Source organism: Amblyomma mixtum, chromosome 4 (assembly GCF_055824585.1).
Source record: "Amblyomma mixtum isolate Tamu chromosome 4, ASM5582458v1, whole genome shotgun sequence".
NCBI lineage: Eukaryota > Metazoa > Arthropoda > Arachnida > Ixodida > Ixodidae > Amblyomma > Amblyomma mixtum.
In genome coordinates this window covers 8,233,157-8,257,435 of record NC_143015.1, presented here as the reverse complement: position 1 = coordinate 8,257,435, position 24,279 = coordinate 8,233,157, and the positions used below count along the sequence as shown (strand labels likewise).

The following is a 24,279-nucleotide window of genomic DNA, read 5'->3' as shown; positions in this document are numbered from 1 at the left end:
GCCGAACACCTTTTGACCAGGTTCTCGATGTCTTTGTCGACACCGGGCCACCAGAAATAGCTTCGAGCGCATGCCTTCATAGCAACTATGCCCCTGTGACCAGAGTGTGCCGCGCCGAGCACGTCTTTCCTCGCTTTCGCCGGAACGACCAGTCTGATACCTCTAAGAAGGCAACCTTCTTGTAGCGAAAGCTCAGGTACAAGCTTAGTGAACGCCGAAAATTCCTGTTTGGGCAACCTGTGCAGCTCTCCAATAGCGACAGCTCTCACTACGCGGGATAGTAACGGGTCTTCCTGGGTCATTTCCGCGAGTTGACGTGGGGACAATTCGAAGCTTGGCGTGGGAGCCAGCATGAGCACATCTCCAGGTGGGCATGGTTCATCTACCTGGGCGGGCAGTGGCAGCCTGCTGAGTGCGTCAGCATTTTGGTGCAGGCGTCCAGGCCTGTACACCAAATCGTAGTCGTGCGTGGCTAGCTTTAAACACCATCGGGTCATCCTAGGTGAGAGCACCTGAGGTAACTGTTTCTTTTCTCCCATGATGCCCAGGAGCGGTTGGTGATCCGTTAATACGGTCACGTGCCGGCCAGCGATATACTGGTGAAAGTGGCTTACGCCATAAACCACCGCGAGACCCTCCTTGTCCAGCTGGGAGTAGTTTTTCTCCGCGCTTCCCAAAGTTCGCGACGCGAAAGCAATGGGAGCCTCTCTGCCGGACGCATCTTTCTGAGCGAGAATTGCGCCGACGCCATATGGTGACGCATCCACGGACAGAAGGAGAGGCTTTGTCTCGTCATAATGCGCAAGCACTGTTGAAGATCGTATCAACCTCTTAAGCGCATCGAACGCAGTCTGGTGCTTTTTCTCCCACGCCCAGGGCCTGTTCTTCTCAAGGAGCTTGTATAGATCTGCGGCAACCGTAGCTCTGTTCTTCAAAAACCGATCATAGAATGCTAGGAGCCCTAGGAAGGCCTGCAGAGAGGTCTTGTCAGTCGGTTTCGGCGCGTGAAGGACTGCCTGGACCTTTTCCTCGGTCGTGTGGACACCCTTAGCGTCAATCTTGTGTCCTAAGAACTCGACTGAGCTTATGCCGAAGCGGCATTTCTCTTGCTTGAGGCGCAACCCTTTCTCGCTTAGCCTCGACAGGACTTGGTCCAGACGTTGCGCATGCTCTGTAGTGTCTTTTCCACTGACAATGATATCGTCAAGGTAAACACTCACCCCTGGAATTCCTGCTAGTGTTGTCTCCATCATACGCTGGAAGATGGCAGGAGCAGCAGAAACTCCGAAAGGCAGCCGGTTCACCCTGAACAATCCCTTGGTGGTGTTGACGGTGAGCAATGCGGCTGTCTCGTCGTCGACCTTGAGCTGTTGATAGGCCTGGTAGAGGTCAAGCGTTGAGAAGATGGTGCCACCCCGCAACTTTGCGAATACTTCCGCGGTTGTCGGTAGCGGGTACGCCGTCTTCTTGACCACTGCGTTTACCGTGCTCCTGTAGTCGCCGCAAACGCGAAATGTGCCGTCCCTTTTGCGCACCCACACTAAAGGTGTGGCCATCACGGCATGTTGCGTCGGCTCCAAGATGCCTTGCTTTTGCAGACGGTCGAGCTCTTCCTCCATTGGCTCTTGGTAGGCTAGAGGTACTGGACGTGCCTTACAGAACTTTGGCTTTGCGCCTTCTTCCAAGTCCAAATGAACCAAAGGTCCCACGTAGCCGTCGATGTCTTGTTTGAATACATCAGGATGGCGTGCGAGAACCTCCCGGAGCTTTTCACTTGGCTCAGCTACCTGGTTAATTCCCTGCACGCAGATGTGCAGCGCCGAAAACAAGTCACGTCCTAGCAAGTTGCAGCCAGTTCCTTTCATCACCAGCAGGGGTAGCACACATTCCTTTGATTTAAATCGCACACGAACTTGTGCTGATCCGAGGGTGCGAAGTTCCTCTCCCGACCAAGTGCGTAGGTCAAGGGGTTCTCTCGAAAGCTTCGGGGCGTTCGTTGGCCATGTTTGGTGGTAAACAGCCTCGCTGATCAGAGAACATGATGCACCCGTGTCGACTTCGAACGTTAGGTGCCTTCCCTCGACTTCAACGACAACAAGGTATTTGGGGCAGTGTTTTCGCCCACTTACTGCGTGAAGCTCGTAGCATGGATCGCTGTGCGTAGTGTCGTTGCTCGCGGACTGAGCGCACACACTGTGCGTTCCTTGCCTGGTGTTAGACTTGTCTCCCTTGCCTTTCTTCTTCCGAGTGATGCAAGCGTTCTCGATGTGACCCTTCTTGGAACAAAAGCGGCATTGAGCTGTCCTGAACTTGCAGGTAGCAGCGTCGTGCAAGCCGTCACATCGGTAGCAACGCCGTTGCTGCGGTGCGTTCTTGCATTCCTTTGTGGGTTGAGAAGTCTTGTGCACTTCTGCGGAGCTCGTCGCTCCCTTGAGTCCTCGCTGCTGCCTTGACGCACTTTCTGATGACAGAGCTAGGTCCAAAGCACGTTGGAACGTCAAATCTTTCTCCGCGAACAGTCTCTGTTGCAGGTGCTCGTCGCGGATCCCGCACACGAACCTGTCGCGAAGCATGACGTCCTGGGGCAGCATGGTGGGGTTCGTTACGACGGCTGTATCGCTTTCTGTCGGAGGCGTCGATGTTGCAGACGTTGTCGTTAGCACCCCAAAGTTGCAATCGGCTGTCAAACCTCTGAGGGCTGCGACGTAGCTGCTGATCGACTCCTCCGGCAGCTGGTCACGTCGCTGAAAAACGTACCGGCTGTACAGCTCAGATGGTCTGGGATCGAAGTGCTTCTGGAGAAGTGTGACCAGATCTTCATAGCTGACTTCTCCAGGAGTCTTCGGTGCGACCAGCGCGCAGGCAGTCTCGAAGGTGTCGGCTCCGCATAGCGTCAGGAGGAGCGCGCGCTTCTTTGCTTCGTTGGAGACGTCATTTGCCACGAAGTAGAAGGCGAGGCGCTGTATCCACGATGCCCAATTCTTGCCGTTAAAATGCTCGATTTTACCGTGTAGTCCTCCAGTAGCCATCGGTGACACTTCGAACTGCGTGCGTTCTAGATCCTACTTCTCGTCGCCAGTGTTAATGGTTGTGTTAGTTCGGGGCGTGGGGAGCCCCGCATGCGAGGAACCTCTCAAGGCAGTTGCTGGGTGTAGACTGGGGGTTTATTACCGTAGAGGGAGAAGGAGAGAGAGAGAGAGAGAGCGAGTGCACAAGAAGCACTTCCGCTGCTGTGGAATGCGTCAGTCGACGGGCTGTGGGGATCCGATGTCGTCGGGGGAGACAGACGCATGCCTGCTTTTGTGGGAGCGGCCGGCCCGCGCTTGTTTCTTGGAAGCGGGCGGCGGGTCTGCGCGGAGGAGGCAAGGGCTGTTGGCGCGGCCTGGCGTCGCTTGGTCGACGAACACGACAATGACAATATAAAACCCTTACATGTACAAACTACCGAGATCTGAGAATCCCAGTGAAGCCCACTATTACGATACTGATGCAAGGGATCCCCCAAATGCTATAAATCTTCGAAGTCCCACCTGATGCCGCCAAAAAATCCTGGTTTTGTACCCCAGTGATCTACCCAGAACCCATTGATTTATCAAGTTAAGGGACGCTCCCGCACTATCCGAAAACTGCTCAGTTACATGCAAAACCTCGAGCAGACACTTTTTATCAGAGCAGAAAAGGATAACGTCATCAGCATAAGCCAAAATCTTAATCTAAGCTGTCACTGCATCCGAACACGCCTAGAGTTAAACTGCAACCCATTCTCGCGCTGTGCGTTGCACGCTCTCTTCTTCGTCAACGCGACTGCTGATCACCAGCCTTCACACAGCATACCTTCCCCCTTTCCTTGTTGTTTGTTTGGCAAGTGCGGTTGAAATTTCGCTTGGCCTCCAGGGGACGCATGAAAAAATGATAGCATCCATGTGTGACTGCGAATTGTATATGTGATATAAATACATGCTCAAAATATAACCGATCGATGACGACTCGAGGAGAGACAACATTATTTTTCTACGCAGATTTGTTTAACTTTGTTTTCTCAGGTGTAACAAAGCCAATCTGTGCTGAATCAACTGGTCTTCAATTACCTCACTTGCTGTGCTGTTTATTCGTTTATTTATGGGGGTTTAACGCCCCAAAGCGACTGAGACTACGAGGAACGCCGTAGTGACGGGCTCCGGAAAGTTCGACCACCTGCGGCTCTTTGACGCGCACTGACATCGCACAGTACAATGGCCTCCAGAACTCCGCCTCCATCGAAATTCGGCTCCCGCGACCGATATCTAACCGGCGTCTTTCGGGTCAGCAGCAGAGCGCCGTAACCACTGAGCCACGCGGCGGGGCTGTGCCGTTTAGCATTCATATCATAAAGACAACGGAGCCAACATATGCATGCTATTCTTTGATACCACACTTGCCAAACCGATGCACTAGCTTTTGTACTCTATAGCGCAACAAACTCTCCGCAAAGTGAAGCGCAAACAACGGCGGTCACGCAGACTGAAAATGGCGGCATTCCTGACGAAGCAGAAAGCGCACGCCGCCGAAGGCAAGCTTTTCTGCACGATGCGCGCAAACAGTAAACCCTTGTTTGCGTTAAGCATTGCAAGTGCTTCTGGCAAGCAGTGGTGGTAGCAGCGTTGCTTCGCTGCTGCCGACGATAAGGCGGGCATCAGATCCCCCAGATGGGTCAGCCGGATGTGCCGACGCCCCCTCGGTGTTCTGCTGATAGGGGGCGCTGGAACGCAGTTTATTCTCATTTCGGCCACCACTCGCGTGCTCCGTTTTACCTTCGGTGCACACCTTTAGTTGTCTTCTTTGCTGCGTGGCGTTTATTTGTCGGCTGCAGTTCCCCTGCATATTAAGGGTAAAGCCTTTAATGCCTCGTCGTTGTCTACAGAAGGTTGTCAGCAGAGGAGTAACCCTTTTCTAGTCAGACCAGAAAAAAAAAATCTTTGTGCACGATGGGATTCGTACCACCATCTTTCCGTTCTCCAGCCGAGCGTGCTAATGGCTACGCTAATTCCTGCCAACGCATATGTAGTTCTCCTTGTCTACGACGCTGGAGAGTGTTTGCAGAAAGGCGTCGAATCAGATGGCTGCCTGCCAAATGCCCTCCAGTGTCTCCAGCATTTAAGATTCACAAACAATTGAGTACTTAATTAACATCTTAACCACAAATCAGTGACACAAGCAGCAACACCGCGCTTAAGGCTTTCGCCTCACCGCACTTTAAGGGAACAAAGTGCTCCCCCCTCCCCCCCCCTGAATTGTTTCGAGCCATCAGCTAGCTCCGAAACAAATCGTTCATTCAAAAGGTCTGGCGTATATGGTAGAGGCATTTGTCCTGTAGTGGGCGTAGTCATGCTGATGATAATGATGATGAAGTTGATACATTCGCTGAAGGACGGGCAATTTCGTGCGCAACTGGTTGGGCTCAGTTATACGCTGGGGTCAAATTCAAAAGCTTGGACTATTTTCTTTGAAAAATGAGACACTGCATTCAACCTCTTTAGGGAACTCTTCTGTTTTGCATTTCACAGAATACCAATGCACTGAAATCTAGCCGCTTGGATTTCTTCCTTCGCTTTTTTTTGTAGCTACGCCCCTTTTATGGTTAGAGCGAAACAAAACTGCGCGAAGACGACGGGACAAAAGAAAGGCACGAATACACACACACAAAGCGTCCAATAGGCAACTCCGCTGAATAATACGGAACCAAAGACATTTTTCACGTTCTTTTGCGGCTAGTGCTGCGCAATCAGTATGAATCATTTGAAACTTTTCATTTCTGTTTACCACTCCTGTCACATAGTTCGGTTGATGCGTGAGCACAGTGCACAAGATACGCATACACACACGAGGACTGTCCCTAATTCACTTCGATGCTCTAAACCCTCGCAATAAAGAACGGTTAGTAGCACTGTCCACTCGATGCCGACTTTCATTGGATACCCTAACTGTTTTCTTACGCCTGCATGTGACACTATGCTCGCTATTTCTGCAGATGGTTCAGTAGCCGGCATAATTGCTGCTGAGTTCATCCAGTGCGCCCGGCCATTTTGTAACCCAAATTCAAGCTCAAGAAAAGGGCGATATAATGCAATGACATTTATTTTAACGCTCAGCGCGCCTTGCGCTAGCCGCGCCCTCTTCGTCCACTTGGAGCCCGTTATAAATACCAACAACACCACTGTACCATAGTTGCCGAACATCACGCGGGGTAGAAGGCGACAACTGCTCCGGCTTCCGTAGCTGGGGCCAGGCGCGTAGCAGTGTTGCACAGGCAATTGCTGACGAAGCCCTGCAGAGCCACTCCCCGAAGCCCTTTGGGGTCATTCGGAAGTACGCTAGGTTGTACGGGCTCAAGATCCCTTCCACATTGCTTTTTGCTCTTCATTTTGTTTCTTTATGCATGCAGAACGCCTCTTACTTGCGCAGCTACGGATGTTCGTGACGGCTGCAATTGGAGCACGGATATTCAAAAGAGCGCCGAATAAATACCGAAAACAGGAAATAAATTCGTCTCAATCATTCTTGTAATTCCTATTGTACACTAATTATGTATTTCGTCAATATTCTGAAAAGCATCTCAATTACCAATTGTTTGTTCAAACTTATTTACTTATGCATGTGATTAAATATTGTCCCCGACACTATACACTAGAAATACAGGCATACTAGAAATCCCTGCGAAAGGTGACAGTTCTTTTTTTTTTTTTTGCGCACACCCTTTCGCTAAGCCTCTCGCACGGCATTCGTCCGCTGTCTGCTGAAAACCGATGGTGCGATGGTTCATGCCTCTCTAGACAAGCTGGATTCTTTGTAAATACTCCGCTCTTTTACATGGCTGCTTTTCGAGTGCAGCATGAAATAAAAAGAATGGCCGCGTATGTAGAACGATACTCTTCCTTTCCAGAAATATTGCTGCCAACAACTTAGTACCGCGGTGCATGGATTTGTACCTCCTTTTTCTCTGCCATCTTGTCAAGCAGCGTGTTTCTGCCATACTGGGAGCACAACAAAATCTGGGTGCAAGGGTATGTGCCGAACTAGATCGACACCACTTAGGACATATAGGGAGATGAAAGAAGCAAAATTATTCTAAAATTTCATAGCTTTATCACTTCTTGCTAACAACAAGCAATATTACCGAATCCAATTCAAGAATTACGCTCCCGGTGATTCCACGAACAGTGCTATCACAGGTGCTACAACCGCCTCACCCGATCATTGTCACAGCACGATAATCTCCTCAACGCTTTGTTTTGAAGCTGAATTGTAGCTATCTTGGTAATGGAATTCGTCTTTTCCCTCTTTTTACCGCAGCATGTCCTCTTTCTTTAATTCATTTTTTTTTCTGTTGGGCTTACAACGAGAATGGAGACCGGAAAAGTGCGTTTGAAAGGAGCTTCCGGTAGCCCTTTACAGCCTACATCTGCACGTAAGCAGCAGCCAGCTTAATCCAGTGTCCCTTGTCACACTTTCGTGACATATGCACTATCTTTGCAGCCCGGTAAGGCCAGTACAACTGATCCTCGCGCGTATTAAAGGGATACTGAAAGAAACTTTTGGAGCTGCTCTTTTACATGTAAACAAGAGCTTGACTGCTAAAACTGACAAATCCGACAAGCATTTTTAGCGAAAACAAGCAAATAGCACGTTTTTTTCGCGATGCATTGCCATATCGTTGCACCTGGCGGCCGCCTGTGGAAGCTACAACTAGACGTCATAACACCTGCGCGCCCACTGTTCTCGCAGGAGCCCGATTGCCAACGCCACTCGCGGGGTTTGCTAGTTTTGCGTCGGCAGCGTCGGAGGTTGGGAGCCTTATCGCTTGGTCTACCAAAACTGCAGTGAGGCAGCGCGCGTGACGCGACCAGTTGCCTCTCGGACGAAGGTGTCATGACGTCACGCTCTTCACCTCGCGCCGGACGGGAGGGCTTGGCGCGCTGATAAAACATCAAAAATAAAACTACCCGCTGAAGAATACGCAAAGTGACGACTAGATTTCGGTGTAATCACATTCCGAGAATCTATTTTCATTGTCCTTGTTCACTTTCAAGATTTTGGTTGAGTATCCCATTAACAAGAGTATTTTCCAGAGCATTCATATTCCTATATAGCTGCGTAGTATAGAGAACGTGTTGGAAAAGAAAATGAAACGAAATTTTGGAGAAGAGGTACTTGTTCGCTTCGCTCCGCAGCAAGTCCGCTTTTAGGCGATCTCATACCGCGCGTGACCTGCCAAAACAAGATCAGGTAGCACATCTTGTAACTTCAGGTGTGCCCCAAGGGTCGGTGGTTGGGCCTCTACTCTTTATAATTTTTATTACTGATGTAGCTAATGTTACTAACGACACCGCAGTGAAGTTACGCCTATATGCCGATGACTGTGTGCTTTACCGCAACGTTGCTAACGGCGATGATCAACAGGAACTAAACAAAGTGTTTTCATTGTTCTGTGAATGGAGTAATGCATGGCAAATGAAAATTAATCTCACTAAAACAGTTGCAATGACCTTTGGTAACAAAAAGAATCCGCTGCATTTCTCTTACAGTAACAACGGTAACTGCTTGACCCACGTCAGCGAGTTCAGATACCTAGGCGTTATATTTTCGCATAACTTAAAATGGTATGCTCACATAAATAACATACCTGGGAAAGCACTTCGCAAACTTGGTTATCTCAAACGAACCTTAAAAAATGCCACGAAGGAATGTAAATTAACTGCTTACAAATGACTAGTTCGACCCATCCTGGAGTACGCCTCAATTGTCTGGTCCCCTCATTACGCGCGCGACATTGACCGTTTAGAATCAGTTAAAAAAAAAGCAATAAGATTCATCTTCAGCCGGTATCATCGCAAGTTTTCACCTTCTTCCCATATGCACAGTTTATCTTTACAAACATTAGAACATAGGCGCACACGTGAACGCATCATTATGCTGCACAAGATCGTTCACACATCATCTGGCATTCAGGCACCCTTCACATTTGTGTCATAAAGCGCACGTGCAACCCGACGGAACCACCCATTAAACATTGTTGCCTTCAAACCACATATAGATTGTTTTAAATTTTCTTTTTTTCCCTCTAACCGTTGAAATTTGGAATGGATTGGACGGCTCACTTCGTTCATTGCCAATTGAAGGGTTTGTTGTTCAGTTGCCTGACAATTTGAGCCGTTGATCTGTTTTTAATACTTTTGTGTTATCTATTTCTATGCTACCCATGTTATTTGTACTATCGCGCTGAATATGAGTTGCAACGCGCGGTCATCGACCGGGGCTCGTTCCGTGGTGTGCCTCCTCCAAACAGTCGCTCGGAATTCTGGGAGAAACTGCTGTTCCAGGAAACAACAGCACCCCCGCTCAGGAAAAAGTTTCTCCCAGAATTCCGAGCGACTGTTTGGAGGAGGCACACCACGGAACGAGCCCCGGTCGATGACCGCGCGTTGCAACTCATATTGAGCGCGATAGTACATGCTACCCATGTTCATGTTACCCATGTACATGTACATGCTACCCATGTTATTTGTTTTTACTCATGTATTCACCCACTCCTGCTATGTCTCTCCTCAGAGACAGCAGTATTTATAAATAAATAAATAAATAAAAATCCGTATCAAGTCAAAAACGCGACTAATCACCGATTCATTCCTTTGAGCCCTCGCCACTGGCCGTGGGGCGAGATTCCGCTTATCGCAGAAGGCGGCGGGAGTGCGTTTCTGCGCTTTGCATATTCTTCTCTCAAAGGTCTGAACGTGTTCTTGGCCCTTGTCCTGCCTTTGTTGGCGCAGATGTATGACTGACAGTCACCGCCTCGCACTAATTGCAATGCGTCAGGCCTATGAAGGGCTGGAAGCCTCGGCAGTCGTGTATGCATGCCAAGGAAAACGGCAGTAAGAGGGAAGACAGGCTTGTTCGCCAAGCAGACTTGCTCTGCCTCGAGCCCCACCTGTTCGCTTTCCGGGGCTTTTACTCTTCCGGTTGCGCTGTTGAGAGATTTTTTTTTGTGTGTGGTAAGAAGAGAAATAAACAACGGCGCCTTTATTTTCTCTTTAGTGTACACCTCCTTTCTACTAAATGACACGACTGTGTTCTATACTTCTCTTTTTCTTTCCGAAAAACTAGAAGCTATGGTTTGGTTTGGTTTGTTGGGGTTTAACGTCCCAAAGCGACTGAGGCTATGAGAGACGCCGTAGTGAAGGGCTGCGGTAATTTCGACCACCTGGGGTTCTATGGAAATGAACATTATGACATTTCTCCGTAATGGCACAACGGTCCTCTGTTAAAATCTTCGGTATTTGGTTATCGTATTCAAAGAGCCGAATTGAATTCTGGGCATAATCTAGGAGACGCAACTGCGAAACATGGTTTCAAACAGCCTTTTGTCGGTAACCAAACGCCGACAGGAATTATTTTGAGGCGTGTAAAAGCATGTAACGCAACAATTCCACATTACGAAGAGGGTGGGTAACCGCCACACTAGAAATCGGACAGAAAAATGACCACAGGCCGACGGACACAACACACTTGCTTCTTATCATGTGTACAAGAAGAACTGGACTAGGTTAACAAGGCTGCGACTGACCGTACGTCGAGTTCGGTCTGGGCAGTGAATATTATGGATATATGTGCTTCTTCCGAGTATAAATCAGTATATAAAAGAAAAAAAAAGAAAAGCGTAAAAGAGTATAAAGTAAAAAAGAGTATAAAAGAAAATCTGTTGAAACGCTGGAGAAGTGGATGGAAGCGCAGATTATTTCACACAGGTTCGGTATCCGTATGCACTATGGAAGCTTTACTCGCGTACGCCGACACTGAGTCACTTGTGCATGGAATCCTAGCGAAAACTGATCGACGTTCCAAAATGATGCCAAATATCTCATTACGTGCGACGGGTGCAATGAGAGCTATCCTGCTTCAGGCTAACAAACATGACGTCGAAAAAACACTGTGGAATCGTGCAGTGCACTTATGAACCGCAAAGCTTAAAAGCTACTTTAAAGACTTCTAAATCGATGCCGTGGCCGCTGCAGTGAGGTTTAGGGGCCCTGAACACTAACGTGCTGTTGTGTAGCATATCCGAAAAAGAGCGGTACTACTCTGAGCGTCCCAAACGCTGTTAGAAATAAGTTGTAGAACCTCTGAGTGCAATACATATATTTTTTTTTTTCAGAACTGCCACCAGCATATTGAGATTTAGAGTGTTTTGCTTCAGTTTTCCCGGAGGACTTGTCTGTGCTGAAAGCAAGCAGTAGATTATTGAGCTACCCGTTAATGTTCTCAAGATATTGCCGCAAGAGCCGCCAATGCACTTATTTATTTTATTTATTGATATATGGCCGGTCTTACCATTCAGTTGAAAGGAACGTCAACACGCTAAGCAGCTACCAGTCGAATAGCGTTTCTTTCCTACCCATTGATTTCGGCGGAATCTGTGCTTGCCTGTATATTGTTTAAGCATGACAAAAATTGCAAGAAGGAGACACACAGGAACGAGTGCTTGGTGATGTCACGCCTGGTAAAAATGATGAGATTTATCAGACTAGAGGGACAGGACATACCTACGGTGAAGCTAAAAGCGCAATAATATACCAACATTCCTACAATCCAAAAACAACACAACGCGCCTGATATTTCAAAACAATCTATTACTGTACTACATACCTCTGGCCAACATAACAGTATCGATATTGGACCACATAACTAGATTTAGCTTTCCTGACAAAAGTAACCTCAAGAAAACAAAGGACAATACCGTCGGTCACTTCGTGCGTGGCTGTCCTCTACAAATCGGCACTACTGCATATTTCAACTGCGTTTTGCAATTTTTATTTCATTTTCAAACCACAGCTCACGACTTGGCCGTCGAAGAGGTTGTGCAGGCCAACTTGTAAACTAAGTCAGCGAGCCCAATTTAATTTTTAGGTCTGAGATTACGTTCCTGTTCTCAGCGCAAGAAGGGATAACATACACAGGACAACTGACACGAGAGCTCCTTTGCATTTTTTCCTGGTCTCAGTGTTGCGCAGTTTTGGCTTTGAGAAATCAAAAATCCCCTCCAAGTGTACATTTCGCTGCTTCAGAGAGCCGCGCTCTCGCGGTGTACTCTTCACACACTGCAAATCGCAGGCGCAACATTCTGCAATCAGAGAGATTATTTCCAGTGTTGTTTCTTTTCTCAAGATTACGCAATTTTTTTTTCAGGTATCACTTCTGTTTTTTTTTTTTTTGCTTACACTTGCTTGGTAATGACGACTCTTAGGTGCTCTCGTTTCCCTTGAAGAGATGGTCACTATCATCATTTCTTGCTTCAAGTCCACGGCAGGGAGAAATGCGTTTTTCATTGTTCGCCAAATAGCCTTGCTTTGCCTGGGCGCCACCTTCGGGCATTATATACAAGGTAATTTCCCAAACCAGTCCCTACACCTAATAGTCGACACCACTGAACTAAGTCAGGCGCTTCTGGCGTTCGCTGATATAACCTACACGCCAGTTCATTCCTTATTTTGTGATATTAATTCCACGACTGTTTCTGAACATGTTGATGTTCGTCCAGCAGCAGCACACGACACATTCATTGCCCAGAAAATTGGCTTTCCGAATTTTCCCGCCATTTCATTAAAACTGGCGAAGCCAAACCCGAAATAGACTCCGTGATAACCGTCCGGAAATGAATGAGACTACAGTCAAGCCTCTGGAGTCAGTGATACCAAGCTATCTTAAAGAGATACTGAGGCGGTTTTTGAATCAGCCAATTTTTTAGGGTTTTGAAGTAGTGTCATTGCTGATCACGCCTGTGAAATTATTTTTTCAATTTTGGCTAAAACCGTGCCGCAATCACAAATTGAAAGCGCGATGTTTAAATCTCCCGCGCGAGCGCAGCAGAGGAGAACAGCGGAGAGGGAAACCTCGTCTATGTCGGCCAACGTGACGTCACGTTGAGGAGCCGGGGATACTTCAGCGCACCCGAGCGAACTTTCAGCCAGCGTTGTTTCTCGTGCTGCGTGCGTTGTTCCTCGAACTGCGTGCGTTGTGACGTATACAAAGCGTGTCAGCCGACCTTGAGAATCATGTTCAACACGGGGTACTACTCTGCATTCGTGTCCACAAACAACCACGGCCGCGACTGTGTAGTCTTCCACTGTTTTCCGCCATAAGCTCGCAGCGCAAGCGATCGCTGCTGTGACGAAGAATTCAAGCCGACCAAAGCAAGCGTACTCTGCTCAAAGCACTTTCGTAAGTGCGGCTACATGCAGGGCTTGTAGCTAATGTGATCTCTGGAGATTTCTGTCGAAAAGGCGCGGCTGAATCATGCCACAGTTCCTTCGATTTTCGCGCGCATGAGAGGCGTGTCACCATTTCGAAGAAGCGCTTCTTCTAAACTAGAAACATGCTCACTTAGCCCCTGCAGAAACCTTATAGAGGCTCAAGCATATGCCGTCCTTCTCAGCTTAGGTGATGGCCAGACTACCTGAGGCGTGCTCAGCAAGGCTCGGTTAGGGATTTTATACTCGGTTCGACGTGTCCAAGCAATCAAGCAAAGCAAAGCACAATAAAGCACAGCAAGCAAGCATCGAAGCTCTTTTAATCCGGTATCTCGTTTAATCGTAGCTAAGCGACTGAAATGAAAGCGTTCGCCATTCTGATTTCGTATGCAAATTTCGGATAGAAATGAATGCCAATTAAGTTTTTGCAAAAAAACACCATGTTTTGCAACCTTATTCGGTATCTTCATCAAGCTGTGGCAGCGGGCGAGTTCCAGCTAGCTTGGCTTTTAAACGCACATATAGTTGGCCACCACTTCACTGAACCTAAACTGCCAATCTAGGAAGGGCGAACGTTTCCGAGGAAGCGGTTAATATTTTCTGGCATCTACTGAACGCGCCACGAGTGAAGCAGCAGTGTTGTGTACGTATTTTGCTTGGTTTCGAGCGCACAGTGATTGCGTCACTATCCTTTAGTCGCATGCCTCGCAGTGCTTGGCCACTGCGCTTCGCTCATTTTGACATCAACTTTGTGCTGCTTCATCGTTTCGTTGAAATACTTTCCTGCCCCAACCTACAACGCCGGGTACTGAGAACAGCATTTTTTTCTACACAGCGCATTGGACCTTTTCTTTAGGATGACGCTCTTTCGGGCGAGCCAGGAGGCGTCCGGTGGTGGTAATTGACTTGAGTATTGTTCGCACCATAGTGCGCACCCCTTTCTTTCCGAGAATACGAGCCGAGGTTGTGCTGGCACCTTTTGCGCATGGCCTGCATACGCGTCTTGCACGCTGGCGTATGCTTGTGCTAGGCGTAGAATTTTTTGCTTGTGTCGTTTTTTGTTTTGAGGTGAGACGTGGAATGAACGAACCGTAGTGTACTTTCTTGGGAGGTAGTAAAAGATATAGTCACAATATTCGCTTCTACAACATCACGGAAAGCTGCGATCACCACTCAACGCAGCGCCGGATCCGCATCGGCAGCTTCTCCAGTCCTCAAAGTGTCGTCACGACCTCTCTTGACCAATCACGGGCGGCGGCGCGCCGCACGGTGTGCCCCGCGGCACAGGCCGCATATTTCTGCTAAAGAAGGAAATTCGCGCTTTTTTTTTTGCCTTATTTGGGTGCGATATTCCAGTATACAGCATGAAAAACTATGAGACGACGCTGGCAGCATGATTTAAAAAAAAAGTGCTTCACTCTCCCTTTAAACCACCGAGAAGGTAACCGATCGCGGCAATACGTATTTAAGTGCAGGAACACTACTACACGAAGTCTAACCGGCTTATCAAGCGTGTGCGAAGCTCGGCCTTCAGGGGACCTTGGCCTATGCAGAATTAAAATAAAAATTGCCGCGACTGGTATTTGAACCCGGCGCGGCGCGAACAGAACAGCTTCGCTGGCCACGAGGGCACTATGGTATCGCCGCAGTCGATCCCGCATCGTTTTAAACTGCAACGCACTGTCGCACTGTGCATACCCGCGGTACTTTAGTGGAGCGGGAGAGGTTACTTTCAACCTCAATCGACTTTCTGTCGCACTGTGCATTGCACATCGTCGTCTACATGAATTTCCACATGCAGCACGAGCAGATCAGATCAGCTCAACCTCGATAAAAGTTTAACCCAAGTCTAATATCGCCGCCAGACGTGCCGACGACTCAGCAAAGCAATACCATGAGCCAACGAGGCTAAACACACGCTTTCGCACGCCTACTGGGTTTCGTCAAAACCCTACCACTTTTTCTCTAATTTTCAGGCCTATTATTGCTTTTGGAGACCTCCATTTGGAGGGAAAATAGCGTCTTCGTCATCACAGCGCGGGAACTTATCGACGCAGGCGAGCTACAATTTGTCTCCAAACTGTCAACACCGAGCTGTACTGGTCATGAGAGATTGTATCAATATCGCTAAAGACGAGTGACACGCATCAGGCCGATGTTGCCCTGCTCTCAGCGCCAAACACAAGTCACGGTCGGCAATCGCGTAGGTCGCCATTTTCCGCACTAGAGGGCGGTAGTTGCCTATGAAACGCGTTTTGCACCTTCAGTCGCGTGTTTTAAGCTTGAGAAAGTAATTTCCGCCAAAAGTAACAAAACGATTTGGTGATTTTCGTACCTTTTTTGGGAATTAATTTGGCGATTAAAGGGTTCAACTACACCAGACAGTATGGAGCCTCCTCGGCAGTCCAGCAGCAGTCTGAATGTGCATGAAGATCGTGCCATATGAGAATGGAAAGAAAAAGTTCCTGTAATCTTCTATTACGCATGTGTTATGGAAGGTAAGGAAAGTGCATTCGCAGGTTCACACTCAATGATCGAACATTTCCAGCGGCTCTTTGATCAGCGTTGCAGCTTCGAAGAAACGTTGGTCACCCTTCTAAGAGGAAGGCATTAAAGTGTTGTACGTTCTTTATCCATTTGCTTGGGACTGCAGGAACCACGCTGAACTCAGCATCCACAAAGCTGAGCCCGTGTACCGCGTCACCCGCACCGCGAACATCGGAATCGTCAGCGGGAATCGTGGCGCGAGTTATCAGGCAACCTAATACCGCAGTGGCTGATACCAGGGATGGAGGTCGCAGCGGGCCTAAAAGACACCCCCACGCAGGTGTGTGTAAACAAGAACCGAATATTCCAAAGAAGGCCACAGGTACTAGAAAGCTTGCGAATGTATTGCTGTTTTTCAGCATATCCTGATAGAGAAATTTACTCAACGCGTCGTAATAATAAAGTGACCCAAGTAATAAGTGCGGTTTTCGCTCGGATTGTGAAATGTAACTTCGAGTTTGTAGTTTCACTCCTGCCAATAGATCCTGCAGTATACTTTAGCCTTTCACTACTCGCCACTTTTCCGCCCCCTCAATTAAGATTACTAATGACGACCAGCGTTACACGGGCTCAGTCGGCACCGTTTTAAAAAAAAACCAACGGACTTCAGGAGAAAGGGCGACCAGCAGCGACGGGAGAACATTGCGAGCGAAAAAATGGCTGAGGCTTCACTTGGTTAAGCCTGGAGAATGCGAAGCATGATCGTGTCGCGTAATTTGGAGGCGCACAACCACAGCGACGGCGCGAGGTGGGCCCCCGTTTCTCCACTGTCGTGACGTCATCAAGTCACGTGGTGTGACGTCATGTATCAGGTGATTTGGAGGCGCACAACCACAGCGACGGCGCGAAGTGGGCCCCCGTTTCTCCACTGTCGTGGCGTCATCGTGTCACGTGGTGTGACGTCATGTATCACGTGATTTGGAGGCGCACAACCACAGCGACGGCGCGAAGTGGGCCCCCGTTTCTCTACTCTCGTGAGTCATCGTGTCACGTGGTGTGACGTCGTGTATCACGTGATTTGGAGGCGAATAACCACGGTGAAGGGCTGAAGTGGTAGCTAAAGTAGTATGCTTCCCATAAAACAACCAAGTAAGAAAAGACCAATGCAAGTTTTACAGCGAACCACGGTGCTTGCAATAATTTTTTGCTATAGCGATACACGCGCTCAAAAGCGCTAGAACACCACCGTCACGAGAGGAACATGGCTTGAATAGGCACGCTACTTGTTCCAGGTCAGTCGTTTGAAGAAGGCAAATCATCGTCATCATCAGCCTGGCTACGCCCACAGAGGACAAATGCCTCTTCAATGTCTCCTCCTATTAACCCTGTTCTTTGCTAGTTGCTGCCAAAGTATCCCCTCAAGCTTCTTAATCTCACCCGCCCACCTAACTTTCTGCCACCCTCTGCTATACCTTTGCCTTCTCTTGGAATCCAGTACGTTACCCATAAGGACCAGCGGTTATCATGCCTTCGCATTACATGTCCTGCCCAAGCCCACTTCTTCCGCTTGATTTCGGCTAAGATGTCATTAGCACGAGTTGGTTCCCCCCACCCACTCTGCCCGCTTCCGGTCTCTTAACGTTACACCTATCATTGTTCCTTCCACAGCTCGCTGCGTTGTCGTTAATTTAAGCTGAACCCTCTTTGTTAGACTCCACGTTTCTGCCCCATAGGTGAGTACCGGTAAGATACAGCTGTTGTATACTTTTCTCCTGAGGGATATTGGTAAACTGCCATTCATGATCTGAGAGAACATGCCATATGCGCTCCACCCCATTCTTATTCTTCTAGTTATTGCCCTCTCATGATCCGGATCAGCGGTCACTACCTGCCCTAAGTAGACGTATTCTCTTACTACTTCTAGCACGTCGCTATCAACTGCGAACTGCGTTTCCCTTGCTAGACTGTTGAACAATACTTTGGTTTTCTGCATGTTAATTTTTAGCCCCACCGTTCTGCTGTGCCTGTCTAAGCCATTGATTATGCTTTGCAGATCATGTACTGAGTGGCTTAGCAAGCCAATGTCATCAGCGATTCGCATATTACTTAACTATTCTACATTACCTCTTATCCCGAACTGTTCCCAATCCAGCAATGCCTCCTCTAAACAGGCGGTGAAAGGAGTGGCGAGATTATGTCTCCCTGCCTGACACCCTTCCTTATAGGGATTTTTTCTTTAATTCATGAAGGAATAAGTCAGCAAATAAAAATCCAATCATGAAGAGTTTCAGACAGGGAGACACGATCTCGCCAATGCTAACAGGCGTATGAGACAAGTTAAAGTAAAATAGTTTTACAAAATATAAGTTTTATAGAACACAGAGTTTTCTTATATTGTCCTTATTCCACATTTCTCCTGGTACCGAAAAAATGTGAGGGCAAGGACTAAAAGCTGCAAGTTAAGCAGCTTGACTAAGGCCCTTGCCCCCTTTGATGGCAGCGTACAGCGGTTTCAAATCACACAAAAAAAATGCACACAATGTTTAGATTAGTTTCTGCAGAAGTTCTTGCACTGCAGCACTAAATACGATCAAATAATATTTTATGCGCTTACACCACAAAGCATTATACCTAGTCAGCACACACACACACATATACTTAAAAAAAACTCCATTCACTATACACAAAAATGTATACAACATGTACATACTTCACAAATGAAATCTGAATCATAGACAAATCTATTTATACAGAAATGTTTCTTTAATTACAATATGGAATGCCAATCCTTAATCTATTGCTTCATACTGTTAGATTCCTAAAATATTTAACGAGTGCGGGTCTTGACGCTGTTCTTATGTCCATGTCTGTGTCTTGAAGTGTGTTTAATAATCCTGGCAAGCGATGTTCCAATCTACTAAAACCGTTATTTGTGCGCGAAAAGCGGACTAGCCAAATGTTTCCGTGTCTTATGTTGTAAGGAACATCCAAAGATTGTCTGAGATTGCACAGCGAGAGAAAGCATGTATTGGATTTTCTCAACGAGATTTTATACTTCATACTTAAGTTTAAATTGAATAGATGTACTGCAGGGAGTATATTATATGTTGTGAAAAGCTTCGTTGTATGGCCATCTTACGGTAAGCCTGCAATGTGACGGATTGCTTTTTTGCATTAAAAATAGCCGGTGTATGTTCGCCTTTGATGTCGTTGCCCAAACAAGGCTACAGTAATTGATGTGCAGGGTAAATAAGGCATTATATAACATTAGCTTAATCTTAGATGGGACAATATAACGAAGTCTCCACAGAACGCCACAGGCCTTTGCCAAGTTGCGAAGCACATTTGTTACATGTGCATCCCAAAATAAATGTTCTTTAAATACTACACCTAAGGTTTTCACATCATGTACAGTATCTATTTTTTCATGCCCTATTTTTAAACAAATACTGTAATCAAGAATATTTTGCACAGGGCGAAATAGGACAGCCTTGGTTTTTTTCCTATTTATTTCTAATGAATTTACTTTGCCCCATTCACAGTTTACTAAATGCAATATTGCCTAAAATGATAGATGCGCCCTGATATATCTTGGCGAACTGATGTAAAGTAATTGAGCCTTTTATTTAATTGTTCTTGAAAACAACTACTACGTTTGCCCATCTTACTTCATTCCCATTGTCCAGGCTCATGGACTTGTCAGTTCATTGCGGACCGCAGTACGGCATGGAATCTACCACCTATTTTGATCCACTACGCATGCAGTGCAAATAAACTAAAATGAAGACTAATGGAAAGCCGGGAAACTAACTGAGTATCACTTGCAGCCCTAGAAATTCGCTGTTGTTTTGTATCCCCAGTATTATTTCTAAGCTGTACTCATTACGTGAAAAGCTAAAATAACAAAAAAAATACGTAGGTTGAATTAGCTACTGTTAATATTTTCATGCACGCTATTCAAGCCGGACCACCTCGGGAACGTTTGGTCTACGGCGTGGATCCATCATCATTGGCGCCAGTTGCTTTCCGCTTATTTTTAGCGCAAGAAGCTACACTGACTTGTGAAGATGCGCACCAGCCAAGAGAATCGGCTGAGCGGGAAAAAGTGGCGACTGACTGGTATGTAATACTATATACACGAAAAACATTCCAGAGTCTCTGGGATCCCCGATGATAAAATAACGGCATCTTGGAATAGGTCCGCATTTCGCCCGAAGTAGAGAGAGAGAGAGAAGTCGAAAGGAAATACAGAATGGGCAACACAAGTTGTGGCAGAAAGGAACGCAAGCGCTGTTTCACGTCACCATCCAATCTGCCACGCGGACGCAACAGGGCTGCACCGGATACTCTTGCGCAGCGGTCACGAGGTGCCCCGCATCCGACTCTAACCCCGGTTCACGCCGGGCGAAACAACCAAATTGAGGGGCTCCCTTCCCCTTCGAACCACGCGGACTTGAGGAAAGGCTGCATGTTCATTCTGAAGCCTGTCACAACAAAGACCCCGCGGCCCAGGATATTCGACGCCGCGCCACGTAAACCACGCGTTCCCTAGACTTGACCGCATTCGTACTCCGAACTCCTAAACTTCCCAAGCCTCGGCACCACGCAAGCTTTCAACTGCAACAACAGCGGAACGTGAGCCGTCGACGGGCGTGGTGCGAGACACCACGCTTCGAGCGAGAGTATTTTGGCGAGACGAACGAGAGATTCCGACCGAACGAGACGCGTAAACAAGGTCCTCCCACCCTATGCACATCCTCCGAACTTCTTCAAGAATTACTAAGCGAGTTTGTTCTATTGGTCTATCGGATTAATAAACAGGTTTGCTTCTAAACTGAGAATCCCGCCACTTCTTGCTAACATGTAATGCGCGCGGATTTAGTTTTATTCGCCTGGTTCAGGTCACAAAATAACAGATATATCTTTGCAACATTGCACGTTCGGCTAGTTGAAGCGAATTCATATGGGCAAGCAATCGAAAAGAGATAATTACTGCGATGGGAAAGGCAGAAAGCTCAATACGCTAATCTGTAAATCTTCGAGCGTCTTCTTGGCTAACATTATAAAGTTTCATCACAGCGCAATCCATGATCTGCTCCTGCCATGTACTGTCACATGGAAGTGTCCGCGCATGCGCAGATGATCGCGAATGGCAAGTGGTGGCGGCAACCTTCTGCCGCGCAGGCGAAGTTGGGTACCCGCGCAAGCGGGTCACCCTAGGGGAACGCGATTAGCGTTGCTCTAGAGTTCCCTGATGTTTGCAAGACTGGAAGAAGTCCCATTTGGAGTTCTCTACAGGCGCTCACCTCTGCGAACTTGTCCCCGGTCCGTGCGTCGACACCACGCTCCCTCTCCGTCGGCGTGTGCGTCACTCGCGAAAGCCGAGCTCCCGCAGACTGATCGACTCCCGAAGGCGCACGCGGAAGGACGGAGATTGCGCACGTGACGCGGTGAGGGCCCCGGAGCCGGCGGCACCGCGATCACGCGCCGTCCCCAGGGCGTCCCCGGCCTTGGGCGACGGTGCGTGCACTCCACGCGGCACTCTGCCAAGTCGTCGGCGGACCCGCGCGGCAGTCGCGCTCCAAGTCGTTCAAGGGGATGCGAAGAGAACCGCGTCGTGAGGAGACGTACGCGGTTTCGAGAGAAGCCGTCAGTCTTAATTCCATGAAGCGTGGCCGCATTCGGTGGTGGTGAAAAAGCTTTATTGCCAATGCCCCTATTTGGGGGCACTCGCAATCGGCGTTCAGGACTCACAGGCGGCGCGCTGCGTACAGTTACCGCGTTATGTAATAGCCATTTTCAGGTTCAGCTGGCCCCAGTGGATCTGACGGGGGGCTAAGCGACTAAGAACGAGCAAATATAGAGACCGCTTTTACGGTAAGATAGCGGTGTGACAGAAATAAATTCAGGCGGTCCATCTGAATACGAAGCCCTCCGCTAGGTTGCCTCTCATGTCCCACGTGCAGCCGTGCGGCGTTAAACCCCACGTGCATTACAAACTTTATTTTTCATCCCGCATTTTTTTTCTCGTTCTGTAGCATTTAAATATAAACTGCACACGTTTTGAAACATCGCTTTCCAGACCGTGCAAATGCAAGAAGGCGTATGTGATGCTCGCACAAGTTCAAGCGATGGTTTTTTTTCCCACACACTACTCGGCTCACCCTAAGGAATGTACACTAAGCAGGAAAATTGATGTGGGTGTGCAGATTAAGCTTAATTACAGCGCTGCAATGCACGCCAATCGCCTGAACGGACTAGATATAGGAAGTGACACGCACGCTCGATCAGCTGGTATCAGTACCAAGCGAATGGCTTGCGAGAAAGCTCTAAAAAAGCTTTTTTTTTCGAGAGAGAACTAGCATTCCGGATTCTTTTGCACGCGAATGAACATATTCAGCCCTTCTTGCTCAAGCAAGGTCTGTGGTTCAGGCTACCTGCCTTAGTCTTTTATATGCAACAATTCTTAACACAAGTTTTAGGTGCTATGCACCACTTTAGGCCATTCCATCTGATAAGCATCCTTCTGACACACTATAATCATGAACATGCTAACTACTCGTAAGCCCTATACACTCGATGTTGATTTTAGCATATGCCATATTTTAGCCTGTGTCGACCAATAAACTTTCTATCAGCCCCTCTTTGGCTTCAGATGTCCTTGCGCCACAAAAAAAAAATCTAGCATCATCATCATCAACATATTCGAACTCTTATACAGTGAACTTAGTGCCGAATTGATATGGGTCCCAGCCCATTCGGGGAATCCGGGGAACGAGGCAGCCCACAATAAAGCCCGAGGTTTCGTCGACCGGGCAGTGGATGACTCTTGCTCCCTGAATTTCACGAAGGACTCCATGATCACATATCATGATCTCACCAATCATTTTAAACTAGAAAGGAGAATTCCCCCCCCCCTCCGGACAAAAGCCTGACTAAAGAACAAGAGGTTACGTGGCGTCGTCTACAGACGAGATTGATACGCACCCCATCACTCCTCGCGCACATTTATCCAGATCTTTCAAACCCAAATTGTAAACACTGTGGCAACGAGCCACCCATGATCACATCCTCTGGGACTGCAGAATAGAGCCACTTCCTGGTGACCTAGTTACTGCTCCTTCTCTCGAGCGATGGGAGGCAGTGCTGACTAGCTCTGACCCCAGAACGCAAGTTTTGGCGGTGGAGTAGGCTGACAAAGTCGTCGAGGGCTGCGTACTCTCGACCACTTAGCGCGACCTCTTATCAAGCTCTTTCCGGCGAATAAAATGTTTTACAATCAATAAATGCCGTGTTCCAGAGCCACGCGTAAATAACACGACGTACGCCTCGCAAAGGGCCTGCTGCCACGCACCGCCGGCCGTTTGTCGGTTAGTAGCTCTTCCGAGCAGCGCCCCAAGCTGTCCATGGCATTACGGAGACGTCTCATGAGAGCGAAAGTTTTTAACGCGATAGAGGTATAGCGCACGTTCGCAGGAAATGTCGTCCTCTTTGTCACAGTAATTCAGGATTGGACGAAAGGGCTGTGACGTTCACGTTGAGCTGTCGAATGAAAACTATTGAAAGTCGAGTTGGTTTGCTACTACGATGTCATAGCATGACTGAAATGTCATCATGACGTGTAATGGTGCAAAGTAAATTGCGCTGAAAAGAAAATCGGGGTAATTTCTGGCGAATCGAACCCAACACGCAAGGCTTTTGAGGCACGTTCGTTCGACATGATTAGAGGTAGAGTTGTTACTTGCGATGTATCAACTGGTCTGGTACGCCTACTGATGTGTGCTAGTGAGGGTGCGTAATTGGAAAGAGGTACTAATTAAGAAATAAAACAGCGGTTAACTATTAACGTCGCGGTGCCATAGCGTTAAGGTGGAGCTTGTGTCCCCCTAATTTTTTATTTATTTTTATTTATTTAGTAATACTGCAGGCCAATACTTTGGTCCAAGGAGGAGGGGCATATCACAAACAAGAAAGCACAGAAAAGCGTATACAATGCAACATGAAATGAACATAATGCACAAAAAGAAGCACAAATGAGAACGTCAACATCGCTAATTTCCACAAAAATGATTTTGCAATGTAGCCATGAAATCGTTTGACTGAAATACACTAATGGGAAGTGAATTCCAATCGTTTACCGTTCGAGGGAAAAAACTGTACTTATAAGCGTTTGTTTTCGCGTTCTCGTGTTTTCGTGTTCTCCTCGTAGAAGGCCGACATACGGAAGCTGGTAGCGTCATATTATTTTTTCCAGAAAGAGTGTTATGTAGTAGTACAAGACGATTAATTTTTCTGCGCATTTCAAGTGTCTGTATTCTATTTTGTAACATTTTTGAGGACGGCCAATCCTTCCTGGCATATTTCCCGTATATAAATCTCACTGCTTTTCTCTGTACTCGCTCAAGTTCTTGTGTGTCTTTCATGGTATGCGGGTCCCAGAGTTCGGAAGCATATTCTAACTTCGATCTCACTATTGCATTGTAGGCTAACATTTTAGTCCTTACAAGCGCGTTTT

General features: G+C 47.7%; 1 protein-coding gene across 2 annotated transcripts in view; it reads right to left on the bottom strand.

The window, feature by feature from the left end:
- The window catches only part of LOC149345626 (alpha-N-acetyl-neuraminyl-2,3-beta-galactosyl-1,3-N-acetyl-galactosaminide alpha-2,6-sialyltransferase-like), a 71,670-nt gene that overhangs the window by 21,162 nt on the left and 26,229 nt on the right, over nt 1–24,279 (bottom strand). The window contains exon 1 of one of the 2 annotated variants that reach the window (XM_089586143.1): nt 21,071–21,223. The exons of the other annotated variant lie outside the window; for it this stretch is intronic. The gene's annotated coding sequence lies outside the window, so the exon portion shown is untranslated. Of the gene's footprint in view, nt 1–21,070; nt 21,224–24,279 lie in introns of those variants that run through there. 2 annotated transcript variants of the gene reach the window in all.